This window comes from Cibotium barometz, chromosome 13 (genome assembly GCF_041138505.1).
Source record: "Cibotium barometz isolate CiBa-2024 chromosome 13, ASM4113850v1, whole genome shotgun sequence".
Taxonomy (NCBI): Eukaryota; Viridiplantae; Streptophyta; class Polypodiopsida; order Cyatheales; family Cibotiaceae; genus Cibotium; species Cibotium barometz.
This window is the reverse complement of record NC_141058.1, coordinates 26,588,721-26,607,796: the sequence shown is the minus strand read 5'-3', so window position 1 is coordinate 26,607,796 and position 19,076 is coordinate 26,588,721.

Sequence of the window (19,076 nt, the reverse complement as noted above, 5' to 3'; positions counted from 1 at the left end):
TAACCTAGCAGCTGCATCATGTATACTTCTTCTTGAAAATCATCATGTATACTTCTTCTTGAAAATCATCATGCAAGAAGGCATTCTTTACATCCATCTCATGTAAAGAACAACCCTTTGATGCATCCATAGTAATGAAATCTCTCACGGTTGCCATTCTCGTAAATCTGCGTTATGCTTGACCTTATACATCCACTTACATCCAATTTCCTTCTTTTCCTTAGGCAAAGGAACTAACTACCATGTTGCATTTGCATCCAATGCTACCATCTCCTCATTCATGGCATCTTTCCATTTTTTATTTTCAAGTGCATGCTCAAAACGAGTGGGCTCCAAATCATGTATTGCTTTAACCAATTAGACATCAAGGCACATGCCACTTTTGCAATGTGCCTATTTTTCTACAACACCATTCTATTGTAGAGTGTACCTGCATGTAAATTGTCTCTTAATTCTGTGCTTTCTCAAGAAATCACTAAACTTATTAGAGAAATATACTCTCCCCACCACCATCTGATCTCAGGCATTTTATTTGTATGCCTTTTTCCTTCTCGGCCAATACTTTAAATCTCTAAAAGTGAGCAAACACCTCACTTTTCTCCTTTATATGAAATAAGTGAAAAGATGCAGGGGAGAAGAGAGCTTGAGCTCTTGCAAGCACACACACACTCACAAAACCCTAAAAGAGAACACGCACACATGATCTCACCAACCATGCCAGTGGTGTAAGTGTGGGGCCTATCCCCCAGGTGGGTCATCATCAGTGTCCACCGCCTCACTAGATGAGCTCGATATCTCAACACTCCCCCTCGAGCTCAACTCCATCTCATGTACACCAAGTGAAGCCCTGAATCTGCGGAGCTTCTCTGTACCCAATGCTTTGGTGAAGATGTCAGCGACATGATCTTGTGTGCTGACATAAACAAGGTCAACATCTCCTGCCAAAACCTTCTCTCTGACAAAATGGTAGTGGATCTCTATATGCTTCGTGCGAGCATGAAAAATTGGATTCCTGGCCAACTGTATACTGCTAATGTTGTCACAGAAAATGACAACTTGTCTATCCACTGATAGACCCAAATCTGCAAGTAGCTTTCTCAACCAAGCTACCTCACATGCTGCTATAGCAGCACCTCTATACTCGGCCTCTGTACTGGATAGAGCAACCGTAGGCTGCTTCTTGCTGCTCCAAGTCACAGCAGCACTCCCCAAAGAAAACATGAAGCCACTAGTAGATCTTCTATCTGAGATACTACCAACCTAATCAGCATCTGTGTACCCATGTACACATATCTCTGTCCCAGTTTCATAAAATAGTCCACGATGCAAAGTAGACCCAGTATGCGTCTCAATGCATCCAAATGCGGCTTTCGAGGAACCTGCATAAACTGACTCATCACCAACCCAACAGCATAGCTCAAATCTGGCCTGGTGATCGTCATGTAGATCAAGCTTCCTACTATGCGCCTATACATAGTAGGATCCTTTAAAATCTCTCCTGAATCCGCACTCAATTTGCCATTCTGATCCAATGGCACTGAGATAGGCTTACAGTCTGTCATACCATACTTGGACAACATGTCCAAGCCATACTGTTTCTGCAGTAATCCAATACCACGTGGTGACCTAATCACCTCAATGCCCAAGAAATATCTGAGCTCCCCCAGATCCTTCATCTCAAACCTCTGTCTAAGCAAGATCTTTACATCAAAGATCTCTGCATCATGGTCCCCTGTAATGATCAGGTCATCTACATAGATGACAACAAGCACAACCCCTCTATCAGTGTGTGTCTCACATACAGCGAGAAATCTGCATTGGCTACATGAAAGCCAATAGTAACAAGATATTCAAAAATCTTGTCAGACCATGCTCTTGGTGCTTGTTTTAAGCCATACAAGGCTTTCTTCAACCTGCAAACATGCTCGGGGTAACTCACATCCTCATAACCAGGTGGCTGCAACATATACACCTCTTCCTGCAAATCCCCATGCAAGAATGCATTCTTTACATCCATCTGATGTAAAGACCATTGCTTTGACGCAGCCACTGCTATCACAACTCGCACTGTTGCCATCTTGGCAAACAACTAGGCTGAAAGTTTCCTCATAATCAATGCCATATGTCTACGCATATCCTTTGGCTACCAATCTAGCCTTGTACTGCTTATGCTTCCATCACTGTTATGTTTTACTTTGTACACCCACTTGCATCCAATGGCTTTCTTGCCTTCAGGCAATTACACTAAATCCCAAGTCTCATTTCCATATAGTGCATCCATCTCCTCATCCATAGCTTTCTCCCAACACACATTTCCAACAGCCTCATCAATGCATGTGAGCTCTACAACCTGTACAACTTTTGCCATGTATGCATATAGTGATGTGCCACATAACCATCATAGGTAAACCTTTGCATAGGATTCTTCACTCTCCCAGATCTTTGCAACTTTGCATTCATGGCTTCCATAGCCTTCTTTACACCAGGTGTTCTCATAGCTGGTATCCCAAGATCCTCATCAAGGCTCATCTCTGAGCCACTAGACTCTCCATCAACATGAGAATGCCCTGCAGAAATGTCAGGCATACTAAGGGGCTCAATCACTTTTTCTTTGCCTTTATGTGATGTACTAATCACATTTGCAGGACTGGTATTATGACACAGCCTGCCACTCCATGGTCTATCAAACTGAACCACTAGATGAGGACTCTCCTGGTCCACTCAAAGACTGTGATTGCTGACTTGCATTCTGTGCAACCACATTTCCACTCACATCAGTCCCAACCGCTTCTTTTTCACCAGCATACCAGCTGCTCATCTCATCAAAAACAACATCCCTGCTTACCCTCAACTCATGTGTAGCAGGGTTATAACACCTGTATTCCTTTTGCTCAAGGGAATACCCAATAAACACACATTTTTCAGCTTTTGGATCTAGCTTAGTTCTTAGCTCATTTGGCACATGCACATATGCAATGCATCCAAAGACTTTCAGATGAGACAAATTAGGTTTTTTGCCAGTAAACCTCTCCCCCGGAGTTACATCATGTATGGCTGCAATTGGAGTCCTGTTCATGATGTAAACTGCTGTAGAAATAGCCTCAGCCCAATAGCTATGTGGCATATTCTTCTCTCCCATCAATGCTCGTGCAATCTCAGCAATGTGCATGTTTTTTCGCTTAGGAACCCGTTTTGCTGCGGAGTGTATCTGCAAACTGTCTCCGAATACCATTCTTCTTCAAAAATTCAGAGAACTCATTGGAGAAGTACTCTCCCCCTCCATTTGACCCTAGGCACTTTACATATTTCCCTGTTTTCTTTTTAACCATAACTCTGAAATTCTGAAACTGAGTGAACACCTCACCCTTCTCCTTCATGAAGTATACCCACACTTTCCTTGTGTGGCCTCATCAATAAATGTCACATAATACCTGCAGCCTCCCATAGACATGGTCTTCGTAGGAACCCCTACATCTGAATGCACAACATCTAGTGTATTTCTGCTCACATTTCTGTCACGTGGAAATACATGCTTTGTTTGCTTTCCAAATTGGCATGCTTCACATATTTTCTGCATACCTTCAACTTTAAACTTTGGCAGCCCTGTCACAATTCCTTTAGTCTGCATAGACTTCATTCTCTGCACATTTACATGTCTCTTTTATGCCAAATGTCTGTGTTTGCAACAATTCCTGAACCATTTGCAAACATCGCAGCACTCACTTCAGGCATGTTTACATTCAATGTAAACATTCTGCCCAACCTTATGCAACCCAACCTGCACTTGTCTTTAAAGTCTTCAACATAACAACCATCAGTGTTAAACCGAACCTGCAAACCCTGCTCAATCATCTGGCCAACTGAAACCAAATTCTTTGTTATGTTCGGAACATGAAGTACATCTGCAAGGTACTTCACTTTACCATCCTGCATAGACAATGGCACATCTCCAACATGGGCAATTGGATGAGCAGTGTCATCCCCTGTTTCCACAAAACCTGGTCTTTCAAGGTTTTTCATTTCCTTGAACCACTCCCCATGACTTGTCATGTGGTTTGAAGCACCTAAATCAATGTACCATACATCATCTTTATGTGCTGCTTTAACATTTTCAGACATGGCATTAACGACATGCTGCATAACAAATAACTTTTCATTATCCTCATTGTTTCTCCTCGAGGATGCATAGTTGTTTTGCTGCAATTTTCCATTTTGCATGTCAGCCTGCTTCTTATAACAATCTGCTTGCACATGTCCAGGCTTACCACAATAAAAGCATCCACGTGTATCATTATACTGTCTTTGCCAATTTCCATGACCTCTTTGACTCCCCCTGCCTCTGAATTGGCCTCTTCCACCTGCATGTTGTTGTTGTTATTGTTGTGAATTTTGGGACTGTTGTTGTTGCTGCTTCTGTGGCCATAATTCTGATTACCTGCTCGGCCACCTCCTTGGCCGAGTCCACGGCCTTCTCTACCTCGTCCTCTTCCTGAACTTGTGTAGAAGGCCTGTTGCTTTGAGCTGTTTTTGTTTTGTGATGATTGTTGGTCTTCACCTAAGCTCTTCTCTTCTATAATCAACATTGACACCAAATCCATGAAATTGGGAATGTTTTTCCCAGTTACATCACAAATAGCTACTCACTTCTGCCACATCACAACACAGTTTACTAGATGATGCATAGTTGCCTTGCTGCAACTTTCTACTTTTAATGTCATTTTGATTTTTCTTTGCCATGTGCCCTGGTTTACCACAATAATATCGCTCTATGCTATTTACACTCTGATGTCTTTGCCAACCACCTCGGCCGCTTTGTCTCCCCCTGCCTCTAAACTGGCCTCTTCCACCTATGTATGATAGCTATTGTTTGCTGTGCGAATCATTAAATTGTTGTCCATAATTCTGGTTTCCATGTCGACCACCACTTGGCCTCAACCACAATGTCTACCACTGCCTCTACTTGAATTGGAGTAGAAGGTTTGTTCGGATGTGTTCTCACTTTGTGAAGAAGAGTCCTCACTACTAAGAGACTTTTCTTCTATGATCACAGCATAGACACTAAGTCTCGAAAGTTGGGAACATTCTCCTTGATTGCAATGGAGGTCTTGAATGGCTTGTACTCTTTACCAAGTCCATTTAGACAAATGCTCACTAAATCACTGATACATTAATAGACCCAAGGGATTTAACAATGTCCTTAATCTTTAAATCATACTCATTGATGATAAGCGTGGTTTTCTTCTACACAATATGCAACTCTTGTTTTAGTTGCACTTTCCTTGCCTTTATGTTGGTCTAGAACATCTGCACACCAGGTTTTGCCATGTAACTGTTGGAGTATTGGCATCCTGTATGTGTCCTATTATTATGTCTATGATAGTGATTGAAAGCCAATACATGACTTTCCTGGCACCTTGGTTCCAGTCCTTAAATGCCTGCTGGAGTGGCATTCTCTTAAGACAACTCCAAAGGCTCCTCATTGTCTCCTTTGACACAGTCCCACAATGCTTTACTCATCAAGAAATTGGTTATTATGAACTTCCAAGCATGGAAGTTATTCTTGTCTAGCTTCTCATTAACAATCTGATTGAGTCAGTCTCGTTAGGCATGTTTGCCTGTAATATCCAGAAACCTGCAAACCGATAATGCTCTTGAAACTGTTGAAACACCTTACTGTGATCAAACAAAGATCAAAACGTGTCTAAAATGTGAGTATGCCCACAAAACTATAGTACAAAGTACTTTGCACCTTACAAGAATCTCTAGGTATGCGAAGACAACTCCTCAATTAGAGATGTGTAGCTCTTGGAGCTACCCAGGGTGTGTTATGCCTAAACAAGAAGGGAAAGAGTCATATGATGATGCTCTTACCTATGTACCACTTCCTTGCTTGCTTTGTTCTTGCCTCTTGCTTGCCTCCTTAGCTCTCACACGAATTGGAGCTCTGATACCATAAAGAGAATGTGGGGGAGAGGGAGAGCCTGAGTTCCTTGCAACAAGCAAACACACACACAAGAGAGAGCAAGATACAAGCGAGAGATGGATGACATAATTTTCTGCTATCTTCTTCTCTTGTCTACAACCATATAACTAAAAAGGTAAGAGTACATACTATAAGGGAATGTACTCTCCTAAAATAACATACAATGGTCAATCCATAGTGTAAACTTTACTATATGAGATCGCACTATAACTATGCCATAACTCTAGTACTCTAAAATGGCTCTCACACAACCTGTCATCCACCACTGGCGGCATATCAACCATAATCTCACCAACTATGCCAGTGGCATAAGTGCAGACACTATCACCAAAGTGGGTCATCAATGTCCACAACACTAGTTGAGCTCGATACCTCAACACCTAATGCTTTTGTGAAGATGTCAATTGTCCAATCGTATATGCTGACATATAAGAAAGATGTGAAAATAATCTTGAATTGAAATTAGTAGACATATTGTTGAGAACAATCTGTAAACTATTGAAAATTAGCAATAGAATTCGACGATCCAAGGAAGTAGAATCACACGATTCAAGAAGTGGAATTAGTCAATCCCAAAAAGTAGAATCAGATGATTCCAAAAGGATAGAATCAAATCGATTGATCCAAGAAGTGAAATTGTCAGAGTAGGATCGCCAAGGTAGAATCACTGGAGTAGGATAATCGAAAGTGGAATTGCTGAAAATTTGAATCGGAGTAAAGAGGAGTGAGTCCTTACGATGAGAAAGGCAACCTCTTGGTATGAGAGAGAGAGAGAGAGAGAGAGAGAGAGAGAGAGAGAGAGAGAGAGAGAGAGAGTTGAGAGGAGAGAGTGCTCTATTCTTGGTGCATGTTTCTCTTGTGCTTATGTCTATGAGTGCAAGAGTAGAGAAGAGTGAGAGTCCTTATGAGAACAAAGGCAACTCTTGGTGACAACTTGAGGAAAGAGACAAAGAAGTGGAGCTAGAAACCGCTAGTGCAGCTTGGATTCTTTAAGAGATATGAGTTCAGAGTCAGCACCCCACGACAAATTAAGGTTAGCATTATCCATTGCATTTGAGGAGAGGTAGTGTAGCTATCAACATTTTTGGCACCATTGTTGGGGAAGCAACCGGTCTCTTTCTACTCTCCTTGTACTTTTGTTATCTTCTTACAAGTTTCTTTCCCCTAGATATAGCTTCTTGAAGGTGTGTGGATGGTTGAGAAGTGGAAAACAAGTGAATAAGTTTGTGAAAAAGGAGAAGAAAAGAGAAAAGGGATGGTTATTTTTTGTTGCCTTTGCATTTTGAATGATTTTTTGCATTAATAAAGAGTTAAAAAGCTTAAAAAACAAGTAATTTGCATTAATAAAGAGTTAAAAAAGGTTAAAAAACAAGTAATTTGCATTAATAAAGAGTTAAAAAAGCTTAAAAACAAGTAATTTGCATTTGCCTTTGCACGGTGGGAGCTCATTAATCACGATGTGATTATGGAGTAAACAACCTTTTTTCTACATTTATCTTAATCAAGAAATTTTTTTAAAATAAGGAGCCATTGATTGTTTTGCTAATTATCACATTAACATTCATGTTAAAAGGACCAAATTGGAAACTTTGGACTAGAAAAGTTGAAATTTGTGCCCCCAACCATTGATTTCTCATCAAAAGCTACAGAATCATGTTGACGTGACTTTGTAGACTACAAAATCATGCCCGTGATTCCTAATCAAGTCCGTGATGATTTGACATTCTAGCTATCACAATTAACCCCAAGATTATGTATTAATTATGCATTAATTCTAACCAATCAGAATTGATCTTATCTTATTTTATCTAACCGTAATCACAATTCACGATCGTGACTAATAAATCCCGCCCATGATTACTGACATAATCAATCATCGTAAAACATCATCAATCACAGTGATCGAACTTGGCAATCTAATTGGAATTCTAACTAAAATTGTTATGAGGGACCTCAAGGGACTTAGATTTAACACCACTGAACTTGTTAGGGTAAAAATCATCATCGTGATTCTATAAAGGATCACAGTCATGATTCTTGACCCTACAAAATCACATCAACTGAGACTTTGAGTTTCATCAAATTGAGTACTTAGGGGTATTCTTAAGGGCACCATGGGTCTAGGGGTAGCATCAAATAGCTAAAAGTGTAAGGAAATTTTGTCATGATTCCTAGCATGATCATGCTTGTGATTCTTTAGGAATATTTAATTGTAGATTTGAGTGATTTCAATTGTGTGCAAATTGAATTTTTGCTATTTAAAACCTATTCAAACACTTAAGGTTGAGAAGGCTTGTTGGTGATGACATTACGCCTAACGACAGTACATTAAACCAACCGAGATCCTCTTACGCAAAGAAGTGTGTTTGGTTTGTATAGCGATGAATTCTATTGAATCATCAAAAGTAGTGAGAAAACCATGGAAAACCCTCTATAAGGAATTGGCAAGGGAGGCCACTCAATCTCCAACATTATCTAGTGGATTCATGGGCTTAGCCCAAGGAATCCTAGGATATGGTTGAAAGAGAAGCTCCACAAGTTGGTAAGGGACAACCATCAAGCTCACATAGGAAAATAAACACTTGAAGACCTGGGAGTAGAGGGCAACAATCGGCCAAGGAACAGTCAGTACAACTTACTCCCAGAATTAGAAGGGACTTTATAAGTTTCCAAAGGACGAGTAGAATGTATTCTCCTACTTCTAAGGAGCTAGAAATTTAAGAAAGATTTAGGGAAGCACAAGCCCAACTCAAAAAGCTTTAATAGGAGATCTTCATAGGGAATTGGACGAGAGATGTGCCTTTGACATGGCAATGCATGGGGAAGGGCCATCTAGCCTCACTGGATTGAGACACAAGGAAGACCTGGTCACATGAGATAGTGCTAAAGGGATTGAATAGGCAATCGAGGAAGGTATGCCACCTCTGAAACCTATTCCAAAGGGGTCTCAAGAAGACCTAACCATTTTTGTAGCACCTCTCTCAGATAAGGATGATCTATCAAGAGAAAACACAGAGAAAACCTACACCAAGGCAAAAGTAGACGTGATCACGAGAGGACCCCATAGTTCCAAGAGTATATGAGGGACATGTTGTTACAAGAAGGGAACCTAGGAGAAGCACTTGACCCAAGGATACATGGAAAATAACATGTTGGAGTCACTAGAGGCCGAGGCAGGAGTGGAGCAGCCATATGAACGGTGGTGCACGAGGCCCCACTAAGGAGCCAATTAGAGTGACCCCTCACATGGGAGTCATAACAATTGCTGACCTATTAAGAGTCTATTACATATGGTATTTTTCTAAAGGATTCCCTTATCTTTCTGTTGCTTTACTAGGGAGAATACACTTTAATCTCATATATAAGTTTTCTTCTATTTCATTCCTAATGTTTGGGGAACATTTCTTTAGATATTCGTCAACTTAGTTTGAGACTCTCTCTCTAGAATAAGATTTAATTTGTCAATTTAGTTCACAAAGGGATCTATTTCAAATCTAGCTTGTTTGCACTATGCTAATGTACATAGTTGCACACACCATCATCTTTCTTCAAGATAATAATCTAGGCTTGGATCTCCTTTCAATTTTTCATATTAATTTCTATCTCCTAGATACCTTAATTTTGTAACCGATATTTATTTAGGCATAAGTCGGTCATATGTACACTCTAGATGCTAATTTCCCATCATATCTCTAGAGCTAAGCTACCACACTCAATAGATTTTTAGGCATAAGTTAGTTAATGGATGCTAATTTCCCATATTATCTCTCTAGATCTTGACCACCACTCACTAGATTTTGACCACCACTCACTAGATTTTTAGTCTTAAAATTTTTAGAGATTAAACCTTTAAGTTTACCTTAATTCTAAGGCATAACTATTCATCATATTCCTTCAAGTACCTACCCTATTTTGGGTAGTTACCCTATACACACATGCACATCCTTTTAATTAAATTAACTAGACAATGGCTCTCACCTTAGTAATTTTTGAGATTTTCCCTAAGGTCAATTTACTTGCATAAGGGGTAGGCCCTTACTCTAAATCCTTATTCCCATTAATTTTTCCAATTTAATAAAAAATCCAAAGTTTCACATGCATAAGGTCCATTTAATTAGTTCTCTACAAATCTCCTTTTTACAAAGAGTTCAATATTCCAAAAAAAGATATATCTAATAGAAATTTAATTAATTGAAAGAATTAATTTTGATAATGATAATTTCAAGTCAAATTGGCCTCTGTTTCTTATGGAAGTGGTGTGGACCCTTCAACATGAGGTAGGTGGTAGAAGTAGTCTGCACATTGAGCTTGGTGGAATGAGTACCCAGCCACATGGAACTATTAGCATGGGTAGATGGAGGTCTAGGGCATCTTGGTGGTGTGACAATGTATTATACCCATATAGAGGTCGGCATGGGTAGATTGCCACATGCACCATGCACTAAGGTGCAGTGTGACACACTGGCTCATCAACATTGTGGCACCTTGGCCCATCAATAGTGCTATACTTATACAAAGGTTTAGTACCTTTTTAGGATTAATTGTCATATGTTGTCACCCCATTGTGAACCCCAATCCAGGACATATGAGGCATGAACTATGTAGGTCAGTCTCCCGACCTTAGATGTCATGGTCACCCTTTTAACCCACTTGGAGGACAAGCATTTAGGTCATCTGAGGTTAGGTATGGTAAAATTCAGGCTTTTAGAAACATATATAGAGCATGTTATAGCATGTAGTTACATTGGTACTTGGGCCAGCCTATTGGCCAGCCTATTGGCCAGCCCACAGGGCATGAAAGGACATGGACTTATGGCCTAGGCCATTGGCCAATCCATGGGAGAGCCCTAGGTACCACTTTCAGCAGCATGTATGGGGTTAGGAAACCTATCGGGGCTCTTTATATTTAGGGATAGCAATCGGTGAGCATTAGAAGATGGCACAGCAGCCAGAGCCTCACAAAAAAGCAAAGCACAACATTTAACATTGGAAATATTAGGTCGTGTGGCCAGTAGCTTATTGTTCTCCAGCGACCCCACAGTAGCCTAAACCCATATAATAGCAGGCCCTCATTCCCTTGCATAAATATATCTCATAGATCAGCATTCGCTTAGAGAACCCAGTGATATGTGTGCTGGAAGACTTTGGTCTTTTACAAGCATAATTCACAGCCAAGCACCTAGTGCTTCAGTCCACGTAGCCCCGAAGTTTGCTTCGACACAATGAGCCTTTAGTAGTGCATCTCCCTCAGCAGATCTAGGTGTGCTTAAGGCTATATGAAGTGGCTTCAAATTTAGCTTCCTCCCACTTGATGGTTCAGCACAGACATCTGGTCTACAACATCCTTGCGTTACTCTATCAATTACATCTCAGTAAGTTCTCTACATTGTAACAATTTTTTGCATCTAGTCTACAATGTCCTTGCGTTTGGAAGTCTCCGTCAATTACATTTCAGTAAGTTCTCTGCATTGTAACAGTTCTCCAAAGTAATATAAGAAAATACTCCTACTTTTGCAGGGGGTCCTTTAGTGGTTAAATTGGGACCTAGTCTGGTATTGTATAAAGGTATAAAGAAGGCCTTGCTATGCGTGTTACACTGGTACCAGAGCTTTTGGTTGTGACCTAGCTTGACTACCTAAGTGAGATAAAAACTGTGAATGGTAAAACTAAGGTCAAGGAAAACCACTCGGCCATTTACCGTGTCAGGAGAAGAAGAAAGAAGTCACCAAGAAGGCATCACTAAGAAAGTGTCCATGAAGACACCGCTATAGAAGAAAGTGTCCCGAAAGACACAAGAAAAGATAAAAAACTTTTGCAAAGCACAACAATGATCCTTCAAGAGCTAATGGAACAAAACAAGTTACTCAAGCTACAACTCTACAAGAAGCTAAAGAAGAAAAAGAGATAAAAACGAGAGCAACCTAAAGAGCAAATTATAGAGTAGGGTCCCCAAAGTTTTTAGCATATGCTTCTTCTCATGGAGTAACAAAGAAGATGGGAACTTGATGAGGTGCGACAAATAGAGGAAACCAAATGCAAGGAGGTTGAAGACCAATGTCAGATAGAACGCACAGCAAAATACCAATATAAGCTAGATTGGTAAGCCATGCAACTCTAGCAGTAGTAGTATGCTAGCAACCTTTTAGGTTAGTCTTATGGCAAAACTTCTTAAAATGGCACCTGGTCCTAGCACCTAATTTGTTCCATCAACCAGCTCTATCATATGAGCTCAAGCGAACTTCAGTAAGTATGATGGTAAGTTCCATCATTCTCTGCATTATACAATTTATTCATCAATTTGCTGCATATTTCCCTTTAAATAAAGTTTTAGATCCACAAGACAAAGTCCATCTGGCAGCTCCACACCTCTGTTGGAAGAGCCATCTCCTCAGCCACGTGTAAGGGAATTATCCCACTTGCATCGAAAAGGGTTAAAATCCCTTACTATAAGGGTCAAATGACCCTTATGCCTCCCTCATCCCTCCACCACCCTTGAGGGATCGGTGGGCTCTGAGGGAAGGTGGCCGGTAGTGGCCACTCTGTGCATACTCTCTCTCCATCAACATGGTATAAGAGCGGGTCTCTCTCCTCGCCTTGCTCTGCTCGTCCTCTAGTCCCACTTGTGTGTACATGCTACTGGGCTGAGCCAAGCCAAGCTCTTCGTAAAGCCTTTGTGCCCAAGCTCGCCATGCCCCTGACCAAGCTACTGCTACCATGGCCAAGCCAATGCTGCCTTTGAGCCTAAGCCACTGTCAATCCCCTAAGCCAAGCCATCATATGACGCTACAGCCTCTGTTGTGATTGCCGCCACCATGGTGCCGAGTTCGATGCCAGGGGGGAAGGTGTTGGAAGAGCTGTCTCCTCAACTGCCAATGTGTAAAGGAATTATCCCACATGCATTGAAAAGGGTTGAAAACCCTTCATATAACGGTCAAAGGACCCTTAGACCTCCCACATCCCTCCACCACCCTTTACGGGTGAGTGGGTTGAGGGATCGATGGGCTCTGAGGGAAGGCGGTTGGCGATGGCCACTCTACGCATACTCTCGCTCCTTCAACAACCTCACGGGAGAAGCTGTTACTTTCTGGCAACATTGGTTAGGTCTGCACTACACAGACCTAACAATAGGTGACCCATTACACATAGGAGACTTACCTCAAAGCAAGATTACTTCCACTCTAGTACATGACCAATTTGGAGGATGAGTTTTACAAACTCTCCTAGAATGGGTTACTCGGGTTGACTTATTCTAATAAGGTCATCACCATGGCACATTTGCGGAAGATGAAAGACAAGAAGCTAAAATAGTTTCTCAAGGGGTTAGATACAAACATCCAGTTTCCCGTTCGCAAGGGGTTAGATACAAACATCTAGTTTCCCGTTCGCAATTTTGAGCTTCAATCTTGTGACCGGTCTTTGACTGTATCACAAATTCAAGAGATGATGTTGAATGGTGGTGGTAAGCCTAAACGGGTATACACCAGTCCCAAACCCCAACAGTCTTAGCAATTTTCATCTAGCCGAGTAAGGGTACTCAGAACACTAAAGATAGTAAAGACAATAAGTTTCATAGCACCTTAGGCACCAAGAAAACCACAGAGGCTAAGCCTAAAAAGATGCATGAGGAGAAGGCCAGGGAGGGAATTATTGGAGGTTATCTCTAGTCAAAGGATAAAAAGTGGTACCAGACAGAATCATTATTTTTTATGTTTTCACCCATAGGCCATGGTATAAGGGATTGCACTAAGTTATAGGCTTATGAAGCCTTCAAATCATCCTCCTCTACCATAGCCACTACCGCTAACGTTAGCTCCACCCCTCCATCTTCAAACACGAATGTTGTACAGCATGTTACCCTCTTTGAATCTAGTATCCCTAGTGGTATCTGATGTGATAAAAAAGAGGGCGACACTGAAGGGTAGACAAAATATCTCATCCGTGCTTGGCATAGCCAAGGAACAACAATTCATTTTCCTATTTAACATGGGCAGCTCTAAAGATGTTCTCTCTGCAGTTGTTGGCAAAGACAATGAGTTGCACATTAGTGTCTCATAATTTAGTTGTGGAAAGGTTTATACCTAGTCTCCACACATATCACTCATAAAGCTCAATAGTTTGTGTTCAATGTTTAAAAGGCCACATTCAAGTGAGATTTCATAGTCTTACCACTATTGGGGTGTGACATGATTCTTAGCATCCAATGGTTCCAAGAGCATGCACCCAGGTGGTAGGACACCTTCATAGTTGTTGACCATTTACTTGAGCCCACCATAATCTGTGGGAGCATCCAAGGAATCCCTCTCATTTTGCATGTGCAAGCCTAGAGAGCTCTTAGAAAAGGAGCTGAGCGTGCATTGATCTATGTCCTCACACCTAACAATCTGTTGTTTAACCAACAACCCCATTAGAAAAGAAGTTGGCAAATCTCCTTCCACAGTTCAAAGACATCATGTTGAGGGACGGTCTCCCACCACAACTCCCACCCTCTCGCCTTGAGGATCATCGCATTGAGTTGGTCCCTAGGATAAAGCCTCCCAAGAAGTTCCCCTATCGCCTTTCTAAGGCATTGGTGGGCAAACTGGTTATATCAGTTACTCCGAGCCAAATTCATCTGCCCATACTCCTCGTCATTCGCTTGCTGCACCCATCTTATTCATGCAAAAGAAAGATAAGATTGCACGTTTATGTGTGGATTACAGGGCACTCAACAAGCTCACAATCAAGAATAAGCTACCAATGCCTCACATTGAGTACATTTTGGAGTGTCTTAATGGTGCTATAAGGGAAAGTACTCTCCTACTAGAATATAAAATGGTCGGTCCATAGTGAGAACCCAACCATATGAGGTGGCGCTATAACTATGCCATACTCTAGTAATCCAAATATGGCTATCACACAACTTATCACATCTACTCCAGCTTACTGATAGCTTGTTAGCTAATATCAACGTGGCCCCCTTTTTTTTACAAAAGTGATGACATGGCTCTTCTAGAACCATAATCTCACCAACAGTCCAAATGGCATAAGTATGGAAGCTATCACCTAGGCAGGTCATCAATGTCTGCAGTTGAGCTTGATATCTCAACATTTACTAGGGCGTCATACTTTCCCTTATCACTAGTTAGGGTACTCTTCGTTACCCATTCTTTCTTGGTGATATTCCTAAAGGATTACTAAGGGTATCAACCAAGGTGGGCCATGCAGCTAAGTGGTATTTTTGGGGGAACTCTAACTCAAGGTGAACTGGTTCCACTATTGGTTACGTCAAGCATGAATAGGGATGTGATTTTGGCACCGTCTAATCATGCAAACCTTGTCTCAAGCTTCTATGGAAGAGTGTCCATGGTTGCAATAACGTGAATCCATCCCTTATAGTCAAGAAGCTTTGAAAGGGGCTCATATTCTTGGTCCTCATCTTCACCCCATCAAACATCTTGTTTACAAATATGAATCGACATGTATTAAGATATAGGCCTTGGAGCCTTAGTGAACAAGGGTGTAGAAGGTGTGTAGGTGTGAATGGTCCTAAGGGAGCCACCTAATCCTAGGCCACTAGAGCAAGCCTATTTAAAGGCACATGCCAAAGGCATTTGTATGAAGCATAGTGCAAAGGCCAAGTATGCATAAGCAACTTAATAAACAAGTTCATTTCTTGTATTTTTGGCTCTCTCTCCTCCACATCTTCTTGATCTAGTATAAGCACCACGTTTTCTCAACATGGTATCAGAGCCTTGGAGCCTTAGTGTGAACAAGGGTGTAGAAGGTGTGTGCATGTGAACTTTCATCTCCTTATCTCCTTCTCCTCCACTCGACCTTGTGCAAGCTCTCAACACCAATGTAAATCTTCTAACATGGTATCACAGCCTGGTGAGGGTCTCTAGGTCGCTATCTTCTGCTTTTCTTCTCAACGTTAAGTGCTACTACTAACACCTCAGCTGGAGAGGTTAGTAAATGAGTAGGTCTGAGCATGAGCATGGGCGTAATCGCAACCCCAGAACTAACCACATTAGCCACTAAGTTTAGGCATTAATGAAGCCATTAGGTGAGCCAACCGCTTGTTCTGAGAAAATCGGATTTGAGCACCGAACTGAAGCTCCTACACAACTGGTGGTGGCATGTTTTCTCGCTTGCATCTTCTGAGTCTTTATTTGGGGAGGAGGGGTGAAGCTGAGCGGTGGTGAAGAGCCTTGGCCAAGGTGGTAGATGTGGACATCGTGCTGGTCAAACGGTGATGGACCTTGTTTGAGGTGGTGGATGTTCTACTACGAGACCTGTAAGTGACAACCCCTCCTTTTAGTGAGCGACAAGCAAAATAACACCGCCATCCCAGTTAACCTCGTGGTAAGTCCTTCAACATGGCGGCGGCTAGGAGGCACCTACTATAGTAGCAGCCCTCTCAAAATGTCAGCGCGTAAGTGTATCCTTCGACACTGAGGAGGAGTTCTACTTCAGCATTGGTGGCCGGGCATACGAGCTGTCTGTAAGCTGTCATTGGCTCTTGATCCTCAACCACCATGGATAGGGTGTTTGCTGGTTTTTAATCATTATCTTAGTGTGAGTTAAGAAATTGAGGAAGGGGACATGCACCAAGTCTTTGTTTTGAACCTTTGGTTGATCTTATTCCTTATGGCTATCTTGTGTAAGAGGCATTAGCCATATACAGTCCTTGCTTAAGCCAAGGGAATGTTGTTCCACTGCAAACTCATTGTTTTCATCTTCTAAGATGAGTCTTAAGGTTGAGCATAGCATCTCTAAGTGATCTACCTTGTTGATTGTCATGTTTTTTATAAACATTTCTTGGCATTGTCTTTGTAAGAGGCATAGGCAACATTGTGAGCCATGCCCTCACCTTCTTGAGCCAAGAATGATGTACCTTATTGGTTTGAGCATTTACCTCAGCCACTTACTCACTTTCATTAAGCTTGTACTTTCAAACCCTAATGGGTATCATGTAACCAACATGCACAAAAGCTCTTGTTGTAATTATGGGAGTAGACACTGCCCTTGACCAATCTATAAGGCAAGTGGTAAGACGCTCCCTTTCCCTTTCCCATATAAATCTACCTCATAACCATTACTCTAAGGAATTCCCTCATTGCCCATGGAGGAGGTATGGTATGCAGAGAAGCATCAAGCATTTTGAAGGAACATCTATGTGCAAACCACTTAAGCAAGGGTGGCAGCCTTGTTTTGATCATTGTGTGAGAATGGTAAAGGTGGAAAGCATGTGGAAACAATGGCATGTATGTCCAAAGCATGTCAACTACAAGAGGTCAAGCAAGCACAAAGAGTGGGATGCACCATCATTAATGTGTACATCTTCATCGACATCAAATAAAGACTTAGATGGCATCATTGTATTAGCCTCTAAGGCTCTAGGAACATAGTTGCAAGTCCTAGATAACCACACCACCATGAACATTCTTGTAAGCCTAATGTTATAAAGGCACATTTTTTTTTCATATGTCCAATACCACCCATTCCAAGCACATTTTTTCATGGCTGGTATTGAGGGGGGTATTATGATATAGGCCTTGGAGCCTTAGTGAACAAGGGTGTAGAATGTGTGTGGGTGTGAATGGTCCTAAGGGAGCCACCTAACCCTAGGCCACTAGCAAGCCTATTTAAAGGCACATGCCAAAGGAATTTGTATAAAGCATAGTGCAAAGGCCAAGTTGTATGCATAAGCAACTTAATAAACAAGTTCATTTCTTGTATTTTTGGGTCTCTCTCCTCCACATCTTCTTGATCTAGCATAAGCACCACGTTTTCTCAACAACATGGTGTGAGCTTATACGTTGCATGCTCTTACAAATATCGACTGAAGCGATCCGAGCAATTGTGTCAGGCTCATTTTGATGGTGAGAATGCCTCAACCCATGGGATGAGTCTTCCCTATTTTCAGGTTTATTTTCAAGGATTGGTTACCTTGCGTATGTAATGGCCACACTTGAGAATGATTACAATCTCAGGGCAGCATTGGTTGGCACTAAGGTTCCCTCATTGGTTTTATGATTTGGCTTTGGGATGGGGTCAAGGGTTAGCTCAGGCATGGTCAGTGGTTCGTACTTGACCACTTGCTCAAGTATTGGATCTAGTTCAAGCTTCACCTTTCTCACAAGTTCTTGGACTTGCTTCATTCGCTCTTCCATAGGGTTGGGGTAATCCTTGAGTTTCTTTGGAAGATTTGTAGTCAATGGGTTTCTTCTCTTTGGGAAGAGCCAGTTTGAATGAGAGATCGCTTGTTGTCTATGAAGTGAGGGAGGCATCTTTGAAGCTATTATCCAAACCACTTTCAATGGTCATGACATCATTATCCTTGACCAATTGATCATGTGTTGCATTGCTACGAGCTCTTTGAGGTCTTCTTCTTCTAGACCTCTGGGTTTGGTTCATTAGTCTTTTTTAGGGACTGCTTGCACAACCTTTGGGGCTTACACATATAGATCTTGGGCTCCTAGATTCAAGATCAAAGCTTGAGCTTTCTTCTTCTTCATTGCCTTAGATGTCTCCTTGTTGGCAATTACCCTCGACTTGGTCTGGAGACTTGTGACAGCATTAAGGGGGACTGTATGAATAATTCATCCTTGTACACTTAACAAGTTATGGCTCATCAAAGCAGTTGATGCTCTTGCCACCACTGGGATGATTGTCGCTTTGTTGGAGCATCCTTGAAAGCATGTTCAAATCCACACTTATAACATGTGCCTCTGTATGGAATTACATTTGGGTTTGGCACTAGATTCAAGGATAGAGTTGGTGCACTAGGTGTGATGGTTCTATGAGAAAACCCAGCAAAAGCGTTGCAAGCCATTACAATGGAAACATTGAAGAGGTGGCATGTGTGCCATATTGCTGAGGTCTCTCACTCTCTTTGTTGCACCATGGCTTTTCGTCTTTAGTTGCCAAAAGTGTAGAGTAGAAGAATTGTCTCTCCAACTAAACTAATGATGAATATTCTCTAGCTAAGTGGTTGCACATATCATGAAGAATTGTGGGCCTCAAAAAGTAGGTGTAAGATATCACAATCCCCACAATATCATTCTCAAGAGTTAAGGCATCTTTGCAACCCCTTAAATAAAGTACTAAAAAT